Source organism: Theropithecus gelada, chromosome 15 (genome assembly GCF_003255815.1).
Source record: "Theropithecus gelada isolate Dixy chromosome 15, Tgel_1.0, whole genome shotgun sequence".
Classification (NCBI taxonomy): domain Eukaryota; kingdom Metazoa; phylum Chordata; class Mammalia; order Primates; family Cercopithecidae; genus Theropithecus; species Theropithecus gelada.
Window position 1 is genome coordinate 106,712,503 of NC_037683.1, and position 18,929 is coordinate 106,731,431.

An 18,929-nucleotide genomic window follows, 5' to 3' on the forward strand; every position below is an offset into this window, starting at 1 on the left:
TTTTTTTTGAGACGGAGTCTCACTGTGTCTCCCAGGCTGGAGTGCAGTGGCGCGATCCCGGCTCACTGCAAGCTCCGCCCCCCGGGTTCACGCCATTCTCCCGCCTCAGCCTCCCAAGTAGCTGGGACTACAGGCGCCCGCTACCGCGCCCGGCTAGTTTTTTGTATTTTTTAGTAGAGACGGGGTTTCACCATGTTAGCCAGGATAGTCTCGATCTCCTGACCTTGTGATCCACCCGCCTCGGCCTCCCAAAGTGCTGGGATTACAGGCTTGAGCCACCGCGCCCGGCCAAGCAATACTTTTTACAGTAGCATAATAAAGATGAAATATTTCAGGATGAATTTAACAAAAATATTTGCAAAGCCTATACCCTAAAAACTACAAAAACTATTGAGAGAAACTAAAGAAGGCTTCAAATGAAGAGATTAAGTGTGTTTATGAATTGAAAGAGTCACTATTTTTAAGATTTTATTTTCCCCAAACCAATCTATTCATTTATTGTAATTTCAATCTTGGCAATATTTTTGATAGAAATGGAAATAAATTGACATAGAAATACAAAGGACCTAGAACATCCAAAACAAATAAGTTTCAAAAAGAACAAATGGGGAGGACTACATTGGTTGATGTCAAGAGTCAATATAAAGTTATAAAGACTTCTTATTAGCTGGGTAAACAAAACAGTGTAGTAGATAAAGAAAAATGGAACTGAATGGAATATTCAGAAATTAATTCACGTGCCTATGGTTAATTGAGTTTTAACAAAGGTATGAAGGCATCTCAATATGGAAAAGGAATGTCTGTTCAACAAATGGTGCTGGAAAACTAGACATCTGCCTAGGGGCAAAAAAGTGAGCCTTGACTCTTAACTCATACCATACACAAAAATTAAGGCCAAAGGGATTCAAGACCTAAACTTAAATGTTAAAGCAATACATTTTCTAGAAGAAAATATAGGAGAAATCTTAATAAACTTGTATAGGCAAAGCCTTCTTAGACTGAACACAAAAAGAACAAAACATAATATTAAAAAATTGACAAATTGGACTTCAAAATAAATTTTTTTGTAAGTTTCTAATAAAAAAATTAAAAGGTAAGTCATAAGAAAGCTGTAAACCTACAGGTAGAGGAAGTTAAATGAATTTCAAATAGGATAAACCTAAAGAAATCCACATCAACCAAGACACATTACATTTAAACTTATGAAAATTACAAAGACAATATCTTTTTTATGAAAGTCTGAGAAATGGCACATTTCCTACAAAGGAGCACCAATTCAAATAACAGCAGATTCCTCATCTGAAACCATGGAGTTCAGAAGGAAGTGGTGCAACAATTTTCAAGTGAAAGGAAAGAACTGTCAACCCCAAATCCTATATGTAGTGAAACTATCTTTCATGAATGAAGAAGAAATAAAGACACTCTCAGATGATCAAACACTAAGATAACTTTTTACTAATAAATCCACTCTTAAAAAAATAGCAAAGAAGAAAATAATAGCAAGAATACTGGGACCTTTAGAAAAGAAAGAACAACAACAGAATAGATAAAAAGACAAAATAGAAGTAAATGAAATAGTTAAAAATAGAAGTAAATTCTTCAAAAGAGTTCTTTAATCACATTTTGTGGTTGAAACAAAAGTAATAGTACCCTCAGATGTGGCGTTCAATGTATGTAGAGGAGATAATTAGGAACATTATATTTTGAAAGTTGAGACTATAAACGAAGTGTAAGTGGAAGTAAGATTTTTAGACATTACTCAGATTGGTAAAACATCTGCGCCACTAGATTGCAATAAATAATGTATGTACATGGTAATATCTAGAACAATCACTAAGCATACTATACAGAGCTGTATTATTAAAAATCACTAAAACTAAATCAGAATGGAACTCTCAAAAATGTTTAAGTAATGCATGGAAAGGCAAAGAAAGAAATAGAGGAATAAAAAGCCAAAAGGAACAAATAGAAAATAACAATAAAGTAACAGACTTAAGCTCTAACATGTCAGTAATTGCTATAAATGTAAATGGTCTAAATACTTCAATTAAAAGGCAGAGACTGGCAGTGTGAATAAAACATGCTTCAACTATAGGCTGTCATCAAAAGACTCACTTCAAACATAATTATATAGATAAGTGAAAGCAAAAGAATGAAAAGAGAGATATACATTGCAAGCATTAATTTAAGAGAAAAGAATAAGTGACTAAAATTATATCACATAAAGTAGAATTTAGAAAACAGATAATATCTGGGAACAAAGAGGGACATAATGATAGAAGCATCATTTCATCAGGAAGATAGAGCAATCCTAATATTCATGCATGAAACAACAGAGCTTCAAAGTACATGAAGCAAAAATTGATAAAGCTGAAAGGGGAAAGAGAGAAATCTACAATTATGGTTAAGACTTAAACACTCAACTCTTAGCAACTGAAAGAACAATCCACTGAACAACAGAAGAATGCACATTCTTTTCAAATAGCCATGACATTTACCAAGATAGACTTGGGCCATAAAACAAACCTTAACAAATTTTAAAATGTGGAAATCATACAAGGAATGTTCTCTGACAATTCCAGTTTAATCAATAGTCAGTGATTTAATCAATGATCACTTAGAAATCAATAGGACACACACAAAAGGAACATCTCCAAACACTTGGAAAGTAAACAACACATTTCTAAATAATCCATGGGGCAAAAAGAAGGTCTCAAAGAAAAATAAATAAAAAATATAACTGAGTAAAAATTAAAATGCATATCAGCTGGGTGCTATGGCTCACGCCTATAATCCCAGCACTTTGGGAGGCTGAGGCAGGTGGATCATGAGGTCAAGATTTTGAGACCATCCTGACCAACATAGTGAAACCCTGTCTCTACTAAAAATACAAAAATTAGCTGGGTGTAGTGGTGCATGCCTGTAATCCCAGCTACTTGGGAGACTGGGGCAGGAGAATTGCTTGAACCTGGGAGGTGGAGGTTGTAGTGAGCCGAGATTGCACCACTGCATTCCAGCCTGGGCGACAGGGAGAGACTCTGTCTCAAAAAAAAAAAAAAAAAAAAAAAAAAAAAGGAAAAAAAGGATATCAAAATTTGTGGTATATGGCAAAAGCCATACTGAGAGGGAAATTTATAGCATTAAATGCTTATATTAAAATAGGGAAAGTTCTCAAAACCATAATCTGTATTTGTAATGGACTAAATGCTTGTGTCTCTTTAAAATTTATGTGTTGAATTCCTAACTCTCAATGTGATGATATTAGGAGATGTGATCATTGTGAGGTGATTAGTTCAGGAGGGTGGGACCCTCGTGAATGTGACTAGTGCCCTTATGAAAGGAAACAGAGAGTTCTTTTGCCGCTTTCCATCATGTGAGGATACAATGAGTACCTGGCAGTCTGTGAATCAGGAAGTGGGACCTCACAGACACTGAACCTGCCAGCACCTTGATCTTAGGCTTCCCAGCCTCCAGAGCTGTGAGAAATAAATGTTTCTTGTTTCAGCTACTCTGCCTATGGTATTTTTGTTATAGAAGCCTGAACAGACTAAGACAACATTCATACCTCAAGAAATCAGAAAAAGAAAGGCAAAATATCTCCAAAGCAATCTGAAGGAAGGAGATAATATAGGTAAGAGCATAAATTGGTGCAACTGGAAACAGAAAAACAATATATAAAATTAATTTTAAAAATCATTAAAGTTGATAATCTTCTAAAAAAAAACCCTAAGATAAACAGAGAAAAGACCTGAATCACCAACAGCAGGAAGACCCAAATCACCAATACCAAGAGGGAATATCCTAAGAGACTCTGTAACCATTTAACATGGAATACGGGAATACTGTAAACAGCTCTATGCTCACAAATTTGATAACTTGGAAGAAATGGACCAATTTCTCAAATACCACAAGTAACCAAAATTCAATCAAGATGAATAAGACAAACTGAATAGTCTTATTGCCATTAAATAAATTGAATCGATAATTTTAAAGCTTCAAAAAAAGAAATCTTCAGGCCAAGATGGCTCACTGGAAAACTCTAGCAAGCACTTAATAAATAATTAGCACCATTCCTACATAATTTATTTCAGAAAATGAAAGAGGAAGAAACACTTTCTAATTTATTCTATGAGGCCACCATTATCCTGATACCAAAACCAGAGAGAGACATTACAAGAAAAGAAAATGACAGACCAGTATTTCTCATGAACTTAGATTTAAAATGTCCTCAACAAAATACAAGCAAATAAAATCCAGCAGTATAAAACAAATTACACTATGATCAAGTAGGATTTATTCCAGGAATACAAGGCTGGTCCATTATTTAAAAATCAACAATACAATCTACCATATCAACAGGTTAAAGAAGAAAAATATAATTATATCAATTGATGCAGAAAAAGCTTTTGACAAAATCCAATAACAATTAATGAAAAGCAAAACTTAAGCAAACTAGGAGCAGAGAGGAACTCCTTCAATTTGCTAAAATAAAATCTACTAAAACCCTATGGCTAACACCATACTTACTGGTGAAAGACTGAATGTTTTCCCTCTGAGTTGGGGAACAAGGAAAAGATGTTTGCATCACCACTGTTATTTCGCACAGTACTGGATGTTCTAGCTACTGTGATGAGGCAAGGAGGAAAAAAGCACACAGATTGTAGAGGAAGAAACGAAACTGTTCCCACTGCAGATGACATGATTGTTTATGTAGAAAATCCAAAGGAGTCTATAAAACAAAACAAAACAAAACAAAAACTCTTAGAAGTAGTGAGTTCAGCAAGGTTGAAGGACAAAAGATCACTATACAAAAGTCGATTGTGTTTCTATATACTAACAATGAACATCTGGACACTGAAACTTAAAACTACAATATCATTTTTACTTACTCCAAAGAAAATTAAATACTTAGGTATAAGCATAACAAAGCATATACAGGGTCCGAAACACTGACAATTACAAAATGTTGATAAAAAGAAACCAAAGAAGACCTAAACAAATGGAGAGTCATACCATGTTCATGAACTGGCATACTCAACGTGGTAGTCAGTTCTTTCCAAACTGATCTATAGGTTTAATGCAATTCATATCAAAATCCAGAAGGCGTTTGGTAGACATAGAGAAACTTATTGCAAAATATATATGGAAAAGCACAAGACTTAGAGTAATGTTTGTGTTCTCTCAAATTCATATGTTGACATCTTAACCCCCAGTACCTCAGAACATGACCTTATTTGGAGACAGGGTCTTTACGGAGGTATTCAAATTAAATTAAGGTTATTAGGGTGGGCCATAATTTAATATGTCTGGTGTCCTTATAACAAGGGGAAACTTGGAGACAGACACACACACAGGAAGAACACCAAGGAAAGGTGAAGACCACCATCTATAAGCCAAAGAGAGAGGCCTGGAACAGATTCTCCCTCAGCCCTTTGAAGGAACCAATCCTGCTGGCACCCTGATCTCAGACATTCATCCTCTAGAAAAGTGAGACAGTACATTTCTGTTGTTTAAGCCACTGAGTTTGTGGTACTTTGCTATTGCAGTCCTAGCCAACTATCCATAATATAATTAGCTAAAACAGTTTGATCAAAGAGGAATAAAGTGAGAGGAATCACTGTACTTGAAGGTTTACTCCACAGTTACAGTGATGAAGACAGCATGGTGCTGTTGGAGGGATGGACACAGATCAATGGAACAGAACAGAGATCCCAGAAAGAGACCCACACAAGTACAGCCAACTGGTTTTTGACAACGGTACAAAAGCAATATGGTGGAGAAAGAACAGCTTTTCCAATAAGTGGTGTCGGAGCAATTACACATTCACAGACAAAACAATGAACCTTGACCTAAGCCTCACACCTTATAAAAATATTTACTCAAAATGGCTCATAGTTTTAAGTGTAAAATGTCAAACTAAATGACTTAGATGAAAATATAGAATAAAATCTTTACAATTAGACTAATAAAAATGTTCTTAGACTTGATACCAAAATAACAATCCAAAAAAGAAAAATTAATAAAAAATAAATACTTTTGCTCCTCTGTGAAAGACCCATTAAGAGGATAAAAAGAGAAGCTACAGCCCGTGAGAAAATGTCTGCAAGCCACATATCCGACAAACGCCTAGGATCGAAAACCCCTCAACACCTAACAGTGGAAACAATCTCATCAGAAAACTGGCAAAATGCTTGAGCAGACTTTTTCCGAAGGTGATATGCAGATGGCAAATGAGCAAGCGAAAAAATGCTCATCACTAGCCATTTGGAAAATGCACATTAGACCCACAATGGGATATTATTACACACCTATCAGAACAGCTAGAATAGAAAATAGTGACCACACCAAATGAGGTTAGGATGCAGATAAAGCGGATCACTCACCCATTCCTGGTGCAGTCATTCTGGAAAGTACTTTGGCAGTTCCTTTTAAGCCTATAAATGGATTTACTAGAGGACCAAGAAATCGAATTTATCTGAGAGAAATGTATCCCAGAGATAAACCCTTAGGCATTAATCCCTGAGAAATGAACAATTACTTTCATATCAGCTTTCATTGTAATAGCCGAAATCTTGAAACAGCCCAGATGACCTTCAACAAGTGAATATTGAAATGCATTGAGGTGCATCCACACCATGGGTGCAGACTGGTGATAAAAAGGAATGAGTATTGATGCACCAGAAATGTGGATTAATCCAGGGAAGTATGCTGAGCAACAAAAAAGCTAGTTTCAAAAGGACATAGACTGCGTGATTCCTGTCATATAATATTCATTAAGTAACACAATTATAGAGATGGAGAACAAATGAGAGGTAGACCCGGGTTAGAGCTGTGGATAATAGGAGTGGGATGAGGGAGTCTTCGGAGATGGCATAGTTAAAGATCCTGATTCTGATGATGGTTACATAAAGCTACACATGATAAGACTGCATAGAGCTATACTCTCTCTCTCTCACACACACACACACACACACACATTAGTGCATGCATAATGGGAGAAATCTGAATAGGTTCCATGGATTCTACCAATGTCAGTTTCCTTGCTTTGATATCATACTCTTGTTATGTAATATATTTTCATTGGGCAAGGTTGGGTGAAGGGTGTATAGGACGTCCCCATACATTTTACTTTTTGCAAATTGTTTTGAGTCTACAATTATTTCAAAATTAAAAATTTAAAAAGGTGCCACAGTTTGGAGGAAAAAAATCTAAATGGAATATATTGTCAGAAATACATGAAGAACTCTTAAAGCTCAATAGAAGACAAAAAACACAATAAAAATGGGGCAAAATATTTGAAACCCTTCAAAATGAGGATATTCAAATGGCCAATAATCACATGACAAGGTGCTTGGCATTATTCACCGTGGAAATGCACATTAAAACTGTGATGAGGTACCACTCACTACATTTCCACTAGAATGACTAAAATGAAAGTGATTGACCGTGTGTTGAAGAAAATATGAAGCCACTGGAACTCTCACACAGGAGGCAGCAGTATAAAATGCTCCCCACTGGGCGAAACATTTTGGTAGTTGCTTATCAAGTTAAACACGTACTTACCATAAGCACCATCCAAGGTTATGGCCACACAGGACCTGGCCATAGCAGCTTTATGTTCCTTTAACTGGAAACAGCCCCCAAATCAAGCAACAAGTGAATGGATAAACAAACTCGGATGCATTCATACAATGGAATACTACTCAGCAATGAAAAGGACTGAACTGCTGATATGCACAACCACAGGGATGAATTTCAAAATCATTATGCTGAACCAAAGAAGCCCACCTAAAATAGTACCTGTGGTATGATTCCATTTATATAAAACTCTTGAACAAGTGAAGTTTGCCTAATGGTAACAAAGGCAATTACTGGCTGCCTGGGGCCAGGGCAGGTGATGGGGTGGGGATTAAGTACCAAGGGATATGAAGGAACTCTTCTAGGGTGGGTGTGTGCTATAGCTTCACTGTGGCGAGAATCAAAACACATCGAACTGAATGCTGGAAGTGGGTGGATTCCATGGCATTTAGATCATACTTCAATAAAGTTGATTTTCAAATGCCCTTTTCTAAGGCTAAAGTTCAGTCTGCTTAATCACCCCCAACATCCCAGCTTGGGAGCTTGGCACGGCCGGTGCCTTTCTCTTCCCGGACAGAGACTTACATGTAAATGCACTCTTCCTCTACTTTGCTTCCTTCAGGCAGTAAGCATAATCCTGGCCAGGCATGGTGGCTCACGCCTGTAATCCCAGCACTTTGGGAGGCCGGGGCGGGTGGATCGCCTGAGGTTAGGCGTTCCCCAGACCAGCCTGACCAACATGGTGAAACCCCATGAAACCCTGTCTCTATTAAAAACACAAAACTTAGCCAGGCATGGTGGTGCATGCCTATAATCCCAGCTACTCAGGAGGCTGAGGCAGGAGAATCTCCTGAACCCGGGAGGCAGAGGTTGCAGTGAGCCAAGATCATGCCATTGTACTCCAGCCTGGGCAACGAGCAAAACTCCTTCTCGGGGGAAAAAAAACAAAAAACATAACCCCGCGGAGGCTGACCTGTGCCCCTCTTTGCCCGGGGCTGTTGTCCATCCAGAAGGCCCTTCCGTTCACTCTTGGGCTGTCGAATACTACTTCTCTCTTCCAGTCTGTTGCAGGCATTTCCTTCTGCAGGAAGCTTTTCCAGGGTCCCAGGCTTAGTCGGGCCTTTGTGGGTCCTTCGAGTCCCTGTGGTGCCACAGTCCTGACCTGCTGTTTTGTCTTTCCAGAAACCCTGGCTCCCTTCTGCCCTAGAAATTCCTCCAGGGCAGGGACCTCCACCCACAGGGCTGGCACAGAGCCCCTGAGGCCCGGCCCTTAGGCCCCCCTGTTCAGTGCCTGTCCTAAAACTGCCAGGGCTTCTGCTGCATTTGGGGAAGGAAACCCACATCCAGTCTCAGAGCGGAGGGCCCTACCTGTGTTTGGAAATCCAAGCCTGACAGGTGGGGTGGGCCTCGCTCTCAGGGGTTCAGAGCTGATTGGTTAAAAGGTTTTATAAAAGCGTGCTAAATAGACCGTGCAATTGTGAGAGTGAGTTCTTCTCTGGTGGAAATTACCCAGCCATTTGGTTTTTATTTTTGCAAACGTGGCTCCGCCCTTTTGAACACTCACTTGATACGCCTTCGCTGCCGTGTAAACACCAGGCTTACGGGTAATTGCAACAGAACACTGTCTTGCTTTGGGAGCCTCCACAGGGCGTCCCCTCCCCGACTACTGCGGGTAAACATGACTTGGCCTTGGAGCCCCGCGGCACCCACCCCCAAGGCTTCAAGGTCTAAAACGTGCCAGTTGGGTGCCCACCCCACAAGACAAAGGCTGGGGCTTGTGGAAGGGGCTTTCTCCGTGGGGAAAGGGAGCGTGCAGCTTCCTCAGGCCTCAGCCTTGGTGTCTTGTCTCCCATGTTCGCTGAGTAAGGGATGTCCTTACTCATCCTTCAGCTCTGGCGTCCCAACTTGAGTCCCCAGGGACAGAAGAGCTCCGGAATGGTCTCCAGGCCACCCCCTCCTGCCCACCCCAGGGGGGCCTGCTCCTCCTCGCCACACCTGGAGGCCTCAGCTCCAAGGACTCTCATGCCTACCATGCGCAGTTCCACCCTGTCCCCCTCGCGGGTGGCCTTTACCTGGGAATTGACATGAGTGTTCCTATTTGGTGCTCAGACTCCTAAAACAACTCAACTCTCCCTCAGGGAGGACCTTCCCTTGCTTCCATGAGCTTGGGGTGGGGGGCTGCACACGGCTGTGGGGGGCATCTGAATGACTCCGCCTCCATGGAAGCACACAGGCCCATGGAAGCCAGGGGTGGGGGCACTTGCAGGCCCTGGGTTCAGCTTCAACCCAAGCCCGGAAGCCTCTGTTCTCCTGCCCAGGGCTGCCTCCCCTGCCACACCTCAGCCACAGACCCTCACTCCTCCCAGGCATCTGTTCCTCCCTGGCTGAGCTCTCACCAGAGGGACGTTCTGCACACAGAACCACTGAAGCCTCTTGGCTAGACCTTGCAGCCTCGTGTGGTCCTATCAAGCTGCAGGGAAAACGGAGCAGCGAGCTGGGAGGGGGAGGCCTCCAGGGGAGGTCTGAGCCTCCCTCCTGTGCAGCTAAGGAGGAGCCTGGCTCAGCCTCAGGTCAGGTGTGGAGGGAGGGAGGAAGAGTGAATACTGCAGTCACAAGGTCTCCTAGAGCCTCAGTACCCTCATCTGTAAAAAGATGTGGGGCTGAACTTCAACTTCTTGAACTTGCAAGGCTGCAGTGGGCGTTAGGCATGGTGACATGTGTGAAACTCATAACTCTGGCTGGATACAGGATGGACGGGTGTAATTGCCAGAATTATGGGCACCAGATGACCTCTGAGCTAACAGCCCTCTGCCCAGCTGGGGCCCAGTCTTTCAGGTCAGCCCTGGTGGTGGGTGCCTTCTATACCTCTGGAAAGGCCACAGAGTGGGAGGCTACTGGGGAACATGTTCCTGCCCCAGCAACACCAGTCTGAGCTTCCCCAGACCCTGGCCCCTGAACTCAGTGACTGATCAGCTTGGTTCCTGATGAGCTCTTGCCCTAATTGCTACTTTGCCCCCTCTGAACTCTAGTGTTCTGGAATTTTCTGCCAGCCTAAAGGGCAGGCATTGGAGAGTATCCTTGACCCCACTGTGGGGATACTTCCTGATCCTGTTCTTATAAATGCTGCTGAGAGCTAAAGGCAAGCCGACTGGTGGCACGCTGAGGAGATGAGCTGATGTCTCAGCCTTTCAGTAAATGCGGGTGCAGTGATCCTTGGCGTCCCTCTTGGCCACTGGATCCATCATTTATGTCACTGGAGTGTCCCGAGGGCCCTAAAGGCAGCAGAATGGAACCCTTGTCTCTTGAAACAAATGAGGACATGGGGTCCTAGCAAGGTGAACCCACCAGAAGCAGACCCTGAGACAAGCCTTTGAGTACACTAGTTTGTCTGGGAGGGAAGCCCCGGAAATAGCAGCAGTGGGTGAGGAAGCGGGGCCAGGGCAGAAATGAAACCTCGGTTCCCCCACCACTCCTGTCAGCGGCTGGTTGAGGGCTGCTCCCAAGGGACACCTGTATCCTGGCACCTCCCCCATACCTGGCATTGGCAGAGGGCTCTCTGGTGACTGGACAAAGCCCTCCAGCCAGGAGTCCCACCTGCCAGGTTGGACGTCGACCCAGAGCTGGAAGTGGTGAGTTCTGAGGGGCGGGTGGGCAGTTGTGGTGTCTGCGTCAGGACACAGGTCAGTGAGCCTGTATCTCGAGGACATAGGAATCTTGCTCCTTGTCACATCTGCATACCCGGCACTTGGCTTGGCCCTGAGAGGGCATCCCTCCATTCCAAGTGGAACCTGCCTTGGAAGATGCAAACAGCTGGAGACTCCTGGAATCATCTGGAAGCTTCTTTGCTCATTTATCTGGCTGGGGAGTGGGATGACTCACACGGCTTGGGCTTCCTCACAGCATGGTGGCTTCTATGAGAGGCTGCAGGGCTGTGTGGGCAGCGGTGCTGTGAACCTATTGGAAGCTGGGCCCTAAAGCAGGAAACATTACAGAGCCATTTCCTCTCACTCTGTCAGTCAATGAGGTCACAAGCCCTGGGACATTCCAAAGTAGGGACATGGAACCCACTTCTTGATGGGAGAGATGTCAGAGAATTTGCAGCCAAGTTTAGCATCAGCACAAACAGCAGTAGTGATAATGACTGTTCACTGAGCTGGGTGCTGGGTCTTGCCCAGCCCCTCATGCCCACCCATGACACTCTGTGAGGTGGATGTTACCACCCTCAGGGTACCCCAAGAGGAGTCAGGCCAGCAGTGTGGGCAAGATTTGGCCTCCAGGGTTTTCCTCCCAGGCTCCAGAGCCTGCTTCCCTTTTGTTTTGTTTTATTTTATTTTTACAGAGACAGGGGTCTTGCTATGTTGCCCAGGCTGGTCTCAAACTCCTGGCCTCAAGCAATCCTCCTGCCTTGACCTTGCAAAGTGCTTGGATGATAGGCGTGAGCCACCCCACCTAGCCTCCCTTTCCCATTTGTAAATCACTGCACACCATTGTTGCATGAAGGCCTTCATTCTGTCATCAAATATTTCTTTTTTTTTTTTTTCTTTTGAGATGGAGTCTTGCTCTGTTGCCAGGCTGGAGTGCAATGGCATGATCTCGGCTCACTGCAACCTCCACCTCCCGGGTTCAAGCAATTCCCCTGCCTCAGCCTCCCGAGTAGCTGGGACTACAGGTGTGTGCCACCATGCCTGGCTAATTTTTTGTATTTTAGTAGAGATGCGGTTTCAACATGTTGGCCAGGATGGTCTTGATCTCCTGACTGCGTGATCCACCTGCCTCAGCCTCCCAAAGTGCTGGGATTACAGGTGTGAGCCACAGCGCCGGCCCAAATGTTTCTTGAGTGTCAGTCATGGCCGCCAAGCTGGATGAGGCCCTTGTTTCCTGGAGCTCATGGATGGGGCTTGAGAGGCAAGAAACTGACAAGGACATGCCAGTCCCAGGAGGGTTGGGGTTAGGGGTGCAGTGAGGAGTAGGACAAGGACTAGTGATCTGAGACCTCAGTACAGAGAAGGCCTGAGGTATGCACAGACCCAGGGGAAGGGCCCTCCAGGCACCAGATACAGTACATGCTAAGGACCTGGGTGCAACTGAGCCAGGTGGGTCTGAGAGCTGACAGCAGAGACTTGGGAGGTTGGGGAGGGGGTGTGAGTGGAGAGGTCACCTGGAGTCATCCTTAGGGCCTTGCAGGTGGAGGGGAGGAAATGGGAGGGATGAGTAAAGGAAGGACTCACCAAGGCCACCCCAAACCCTGTTCTGTCCCCTCCCTCTCCACTCCCAGGCCACGTGCTTGGATCTATAAGGAGGACTTGGCCCCCATGAAGACCTGGACGTCACTGCCAAGGCCAACCCTCTGTCTCCCTACCCCCATCCTCTCCTTGGTCTCAGTCAACAGGCGGCAGATCAAACGGCCCCCTAGGGCCTGGCCTTGCCCATCAGGGAAACATCACACTGCTCTGGAATGAGGTGATTTCGAGCAGCCGATGCAAGGAAATGGGTATTTATGTAACGGGGGGCATGGTTTTTATTTTCCCTAATTTTCAGATTACTTTCGATTAGGCCTCTTTGGAGTAGAAAAGGCTTGAAGTGAAATCGATCCTGCCTAAATCATTATGGCCCGCCCAGCCCCAGGCCGCCTCTGCAGACAATTACCCCAGACCCTTGGGTTAGGGGGCAAACTCCAGGCGGGGGATATTTCCTCAGAGCTCACCCAGCCGAATGGCCAGGGCCCTGCTGGATGGGGCCTTTTGTGCTCGTGTGGCACACAACGGTCATTGATTCGGGTCCTCCGGCCAGAGGGCGGGGGAGGGAGCTGAGGAGAGCAGTTCCCACAACATCTGGACTCTATCTCTTCTTCCCACTCCCAGTCAGGACTGGGAGGGGGTGGGGAGAGGGAAAAGAGAAAATGCCCAGGCCAAATTCAAATGCTTTCATAAATTTTGCACTAGAAATGTTTTGACATGAATATTTTTGTCAGTCTCCAGCGTTTGCCCAAAGAAACTCAACTCCACACAACAGCTCGAATATATTCTCTGGTTGACTCTGGAGCCGCTTGCTGCAAGGCAGGCAAGCTGGGCCCAGGCACCTGTGAGGAACGCCTGGGGCAGGCAGGGGCACTGGAGACCCCAGTGACGTCTGGGGAAGGCCCAGGTGTGGCACCCCGCAGCCAGGGGACATCCTTCCAAGGTCCACCCAAGCGGGTACTGCCCGGGCTCTGGCCAAGTGCTGGGTGGCTGGAAGCTAGACCCAGAGAGATGGAGGGAAGGAGTGGATACCTCGAGAGGAAACCCGACCCATGTTAGTAGTGGTTTTCTTCTGGGAAGCTGGAAAAAACCGTCTCTTTTGGTTTTCTTTTTTTCTTGACTATATTTTTTCCACTTTTCTATAATGAGTATGAATTACTAAAAAGCTATTAAAACTATATCTCTTCCTAAAAAAAATGAAGCATAAAATTACCACACGACCCCCAGTTCCATTTCTGGGTATATACCCACAAGAATTGAAAGTAGGGGTTAGGCGCGGTGGCTCATGCATATAATCCCAGCACTTTGGGAGGCCAAGGTGGGTGGATTACTTGAGGTCAGGAGTTCAAGACCAGCCTGGCTAAAATGGGAAAACCCCATCTCTACTAAAAATACAAAAATTAGCCAGGCGTGGTGGTACACACCTGTCATCCCAACTACTTGGGAGGCTGAGGCATGAGAATAGCTTTAACCTAGGAGGCAGAGGTTCCAGTGAGCCAAGATTGCACCACTGCACTGCAGCCTGGGTAACAGGGCGAGACTCCATCTCAAAAAAAAAAAAAAAAAAGAAAGAAAGTAAGGACTCTAAGGACTCTAGGAGAGATTTGACATTGTTTGTCCTACTGACAGGTTAGGCAGAGGTGATGCGTCCATCCTGGGAGGAGTGTCTGACTGCAAGGGGGAGGCCCTTCAGAACCCTTCAGAGCTCTCACTCTTTGCTGAGGATGCATTTGAGATGAGGGCTGCTGTTAGAGCCAGTGTTGAATCAGACCCTTCCCTATAAATCCCACTCCTCCATAAGTCACATGGGACATAAATTGCAGTGAATGACTAGAATGATCAGAGACCCCTGCAGACTTTGTGGGACATAGGATAACATCTCTGTTGCTTTAAGCCACTGAGATGTGGGGATTGTTTGTGACTGCAGCAAGACCAAGACAATCCTGAGTGGTGCAGACGTTTCATAGAATGGATTTTCTAGAAAAATTTAGATCTGACCACAAGAGGCCCATGCTCCCTCATGGAAACAAGTGGCTGAGCTGAGTGGTAGCTTTATTTGGGGTCAGGGGATCTCCACTTTGCCTCAGTCTTCACCCAGCCCATTCACTCACTTAGGCTCACTCTGGCTCATGTCCACACCACATTTGCTGCTCTGACTTGGCTTCCCCTGCAGGAGGGCCACATGAGGTCACTGTCGGAGCCTCCCCACTGCTAAGAACCCCTGCGCCCAGGAGAGGCTCTGAAACTCAGCCACCGCGAAGGGCCTGAAGATTGTGCCCACCCAGGGATGTCTCTCTCCAACACTTAGCATTGAGCGTGGTGGGTAGTAGGTGTTTGAAACACTTTCAGGACTAACAAACTCTTAAACTGAAGAAATGACACTCCACAGTGGGACTCCAGTTGGAGGCAGGAGGCAGGTGCTGTCTCCACACGGAAGTCTGACCATACTCACAACCATCTGCTCACTTCTGTTTGCCAGACCTGGAACACTTTCTTCTAGGGGCTCAGAAAAGGTGGTAGGCACCTGGAGTAAGAGGACAGTGAGGCTCAGAGAGGGGAGGTGACCTGATCAAGGTCACGCAGCCAGCAAGGGGAGAATGTGAAGGGCCTGAAGCCAAGGCTCACATTCACTCACAGGATCTCCTTCACGAGGCCTCCCAGAGGAACCCAAGGATCTCCTGATTCTCCTGCTCTCCTCAAAGGTCATCAGGCTTCCCAAGGTCTTCAGAGAAAGACCTTAGTCTTCCTTCTTTCCTGGAAACAAACAAACAAACAAACAATCATCACTGAATGCTGCAGGTCCTGTTCAGATACAAGTCCCACACCTTCCTTTGAGTGCTTTGAGTGTAAGTGACCTTACTCCCTTACAACTCAGGTTATTCCCAGAGCTATTCCACTCAAAAAGTAGATTTTCCCCTTGTGAAATGCTAGGATTTATCTGGAAATAGAATGAGTATTTTCCCTTCACTTGTAGAATTAAGATGGAAAATTGGAGAAACGTTCTCCCTCCTTCTTCCTTGAGTATTAAAATAACATCTGTTTGCTTCAAAAGTGAATAGACCTAGCCTGAGAGGACTATTTACATGGAACCTGTGTTGGGAAAGGCAAAAATTCAATTGCTTGGTGCAGTTAGGTCAACATGGCTGCCAGGCGAGCCAGGACGTTGAGCTTCCTGCTTCCTACCTCCCTCCTTCCCTTTCTCCCTCCTTCATTTCTTCCCTTTTTTGATTATTTTTTAAATGTGACAAAGTATGCATCACATAAAACGTATCATTTTAGTCATTTTAAAGTGTAGTTTAGTGGCATTAAGCACGTTCACAGTGCTCCACAACCATTGCCACCCTCCATCTCCAGAACGTTCACCAGCCCGAACTGAAACTCTCTACCCACCAAGCAGTCACTCCCTGATCTTGCCTTTGCCAGCCCCTGATACCCAGTATACCCTGATACTCTCTTATTTCTGAATTTGTCTATTCTAGGCACTTCATGTCAGTAGAATCATACAATATGTATCCTTTCATGTCTGGCTTATTTCACTTAACATTGTGTCTTCAAGGTTTATCGTGCTATAGCATGTGTCAGAATTTCATTCCTTTTTTACAACTGAATAGTATTCCACTATATATCTACACTACATTTTATTTATCCATTCATCTGTTGGTGGACACTTGGGTTACTTCCACCTTTTAGATATTGTGAATAATGGTGCTGTGAATATTGGTGTATAAATATCTGCTTGAGTAGCTGTTTTCAATTCTTTTGGGAATATATCTAGAAGTGGAATTGCTAGGACATACGGTAATTCTATGTTTATCTTTTTGAGGAACTACCATACTGCTTTCTACAGTGGTTGCATCATTTTACATTCCCATGAGCAATGCACAAGGGTTCCAATTTCCCCACATCCTGGCCAACACTTGCTATTTTCCATTCCTTTCATAACAGCCATCCTAATGGGTATGAATTGCTATTTTATTGTGGTTTTAGTTGGCAATTCCCTAGTAATTAATGATATTGTGCATCTTTTGATGAGTTTATTGGCCATCTATACATTCTTTGGATAAAATATCTTTTCAATCCTTTGCCCATTTTTGAATTTGATTGTTTGATTTTTATTAAGCGGTAGGAGTTTTTGTTTGTTTGTTTGTTTGTTTGTTTTTTAAGAGATAAGATCTCACTCTGTCACCCAAGCTGGAGAGCAGTGGTGCCATCATGGGTCACTGCAGCCTCGACCTCCTGGGCTCAAGGGATATTCCTGTCTCAGCCTCCCCAGTAGCTGGGACTACAGGTGTGCACCACCACATCTGGCTAATTAAAAAAATTTTTTTTGACAGAGATGAAGTCTTGCTATTTTGACTAGGCTGATTTTGAACTCCTGGCCTCAAGTGATCCTCCCACCTATGCCTCCCAAAAGCATGAATCACTGCACCCAGTCCAGGATTTCTTTTATATATATATATTTATAAGAAATGTATATTTTTATAAAGAAATATAAATATATTATATATATTTATGTAATATATTATATATTTATAAGAAATATATATATATTTGTTGTTGGTAGTGGTGTTTTGTTTTGAGATGGAGTCTCTCTCTGTCGCCCAGGCTGGAGTGCAATGGCATGATCTTGGCTCACTGCAATCTCCACCTCCCTGGCTCAAGCGATTCTTCTGCCTCAGCTTCCCGAGTAACTAGGACTACAGATGCATGTCACCACACCCGGCTAATTTTTGTTTTTTTAAGTAGGGATGGGAGTTCCGCCACATTGGCCAGGCTGGTCTGTAACTCCTGACCTCAAGTGATCCACCTGTCTCAGTCTTTCAAAGTGTTGGGATTACAGGTGTGAGCCACCACACCCAGCCTCCTTATATATTTTGGATATTAATCCCTTATTAGATACATGATTTCCAAATGTTTTCTCCCATTTACATGGATTGTCTTTTTATTATTCTCTTGATAGTGCCCTTTTATGCACAAAAGTTTACTTTTTTTTTGTTTGTTTGAGACAGAATCTCTTGCTCTGTTGGCCCAGACTGGAGTGCAGAGGCACAATCTTGACTGACTGCAACCTCTGTCCCTGGGTTAAAGCAATTCTCATGCCTCAAGCTCCCAAGTAGCTGAGACTACAGACACCTGCCACCATGCCTGGCTAATTTTTTGTATTTTTAGTAGAGATGGGGTTTTGCCATGTTGGTAAGGCTGGTGTCGAATTCCTACCTCAAGTGATCCACCCACCTGGGCCTCCCAAAGTGTTGGGATTACAGGCGTGAGCCACCATGCCCAGCCCTTTAAATTTTTATGTCGTCTATTTTTTATTTTGTTGCTTGTGCTTTTGCTGTTATACTTTAAAAAATCATTATCAAATCCAGTAACACAAAGATACTCCCTATATTTCCTTCTAAGAGTTTTATGGTTTGAGCAAGAGTTTGTGTGTTTGATCCACTCTGAGTTAATTTTTGTATTCAGTGTAAAATAAGGGTCCAACTTCATTCTTACATGAAGACATCCAGTTGGAAACCCAACACCATTTGTTGAAAATACCATCCATTTCCCACTGAATGTTCTTGGCACCTCTGTGGAAAATCATTTGGCTATATATACAAGAGTTTATTTCTGGGTTCTCTATTGTATTTCATTGATCAATATGTCTGTCTTTATACCACACCACACTGTTTTGATTACTGTAGCTTTGTAGTAAGTTTTGAAATTAGAAAAAGTGAATTCTCCAACTTAATTTTTTTCAAGATTGTTTTGTTTATTTGGGTTCCCTTAACATTCTATGTGAATTTTAGGATAGGTTTTTCTATTTCTACAAAAAATGCCATAGGAATTGCATTGAATCTGTGAACTGTTTGGTAATATAGCCATCTTAACATCCCTATGAACTTAAAGACGTTTCTATGAATATGAAATGTCTTTCCATTTATGTCTTTATTTTCTTTCAGCAATGTTTTATAGTTTTCAGGATATTGGTTTATCATGTTCTTCATTAAATTTATTCTTAAGTATTTTATTCTTTTGATGTCATTATAAATATAATTATTTTCTTAATTTCCTTTTCATTGTTACTACATAGAAATGCAATTAATTTTAGGGATGCTGATTTTATACCTT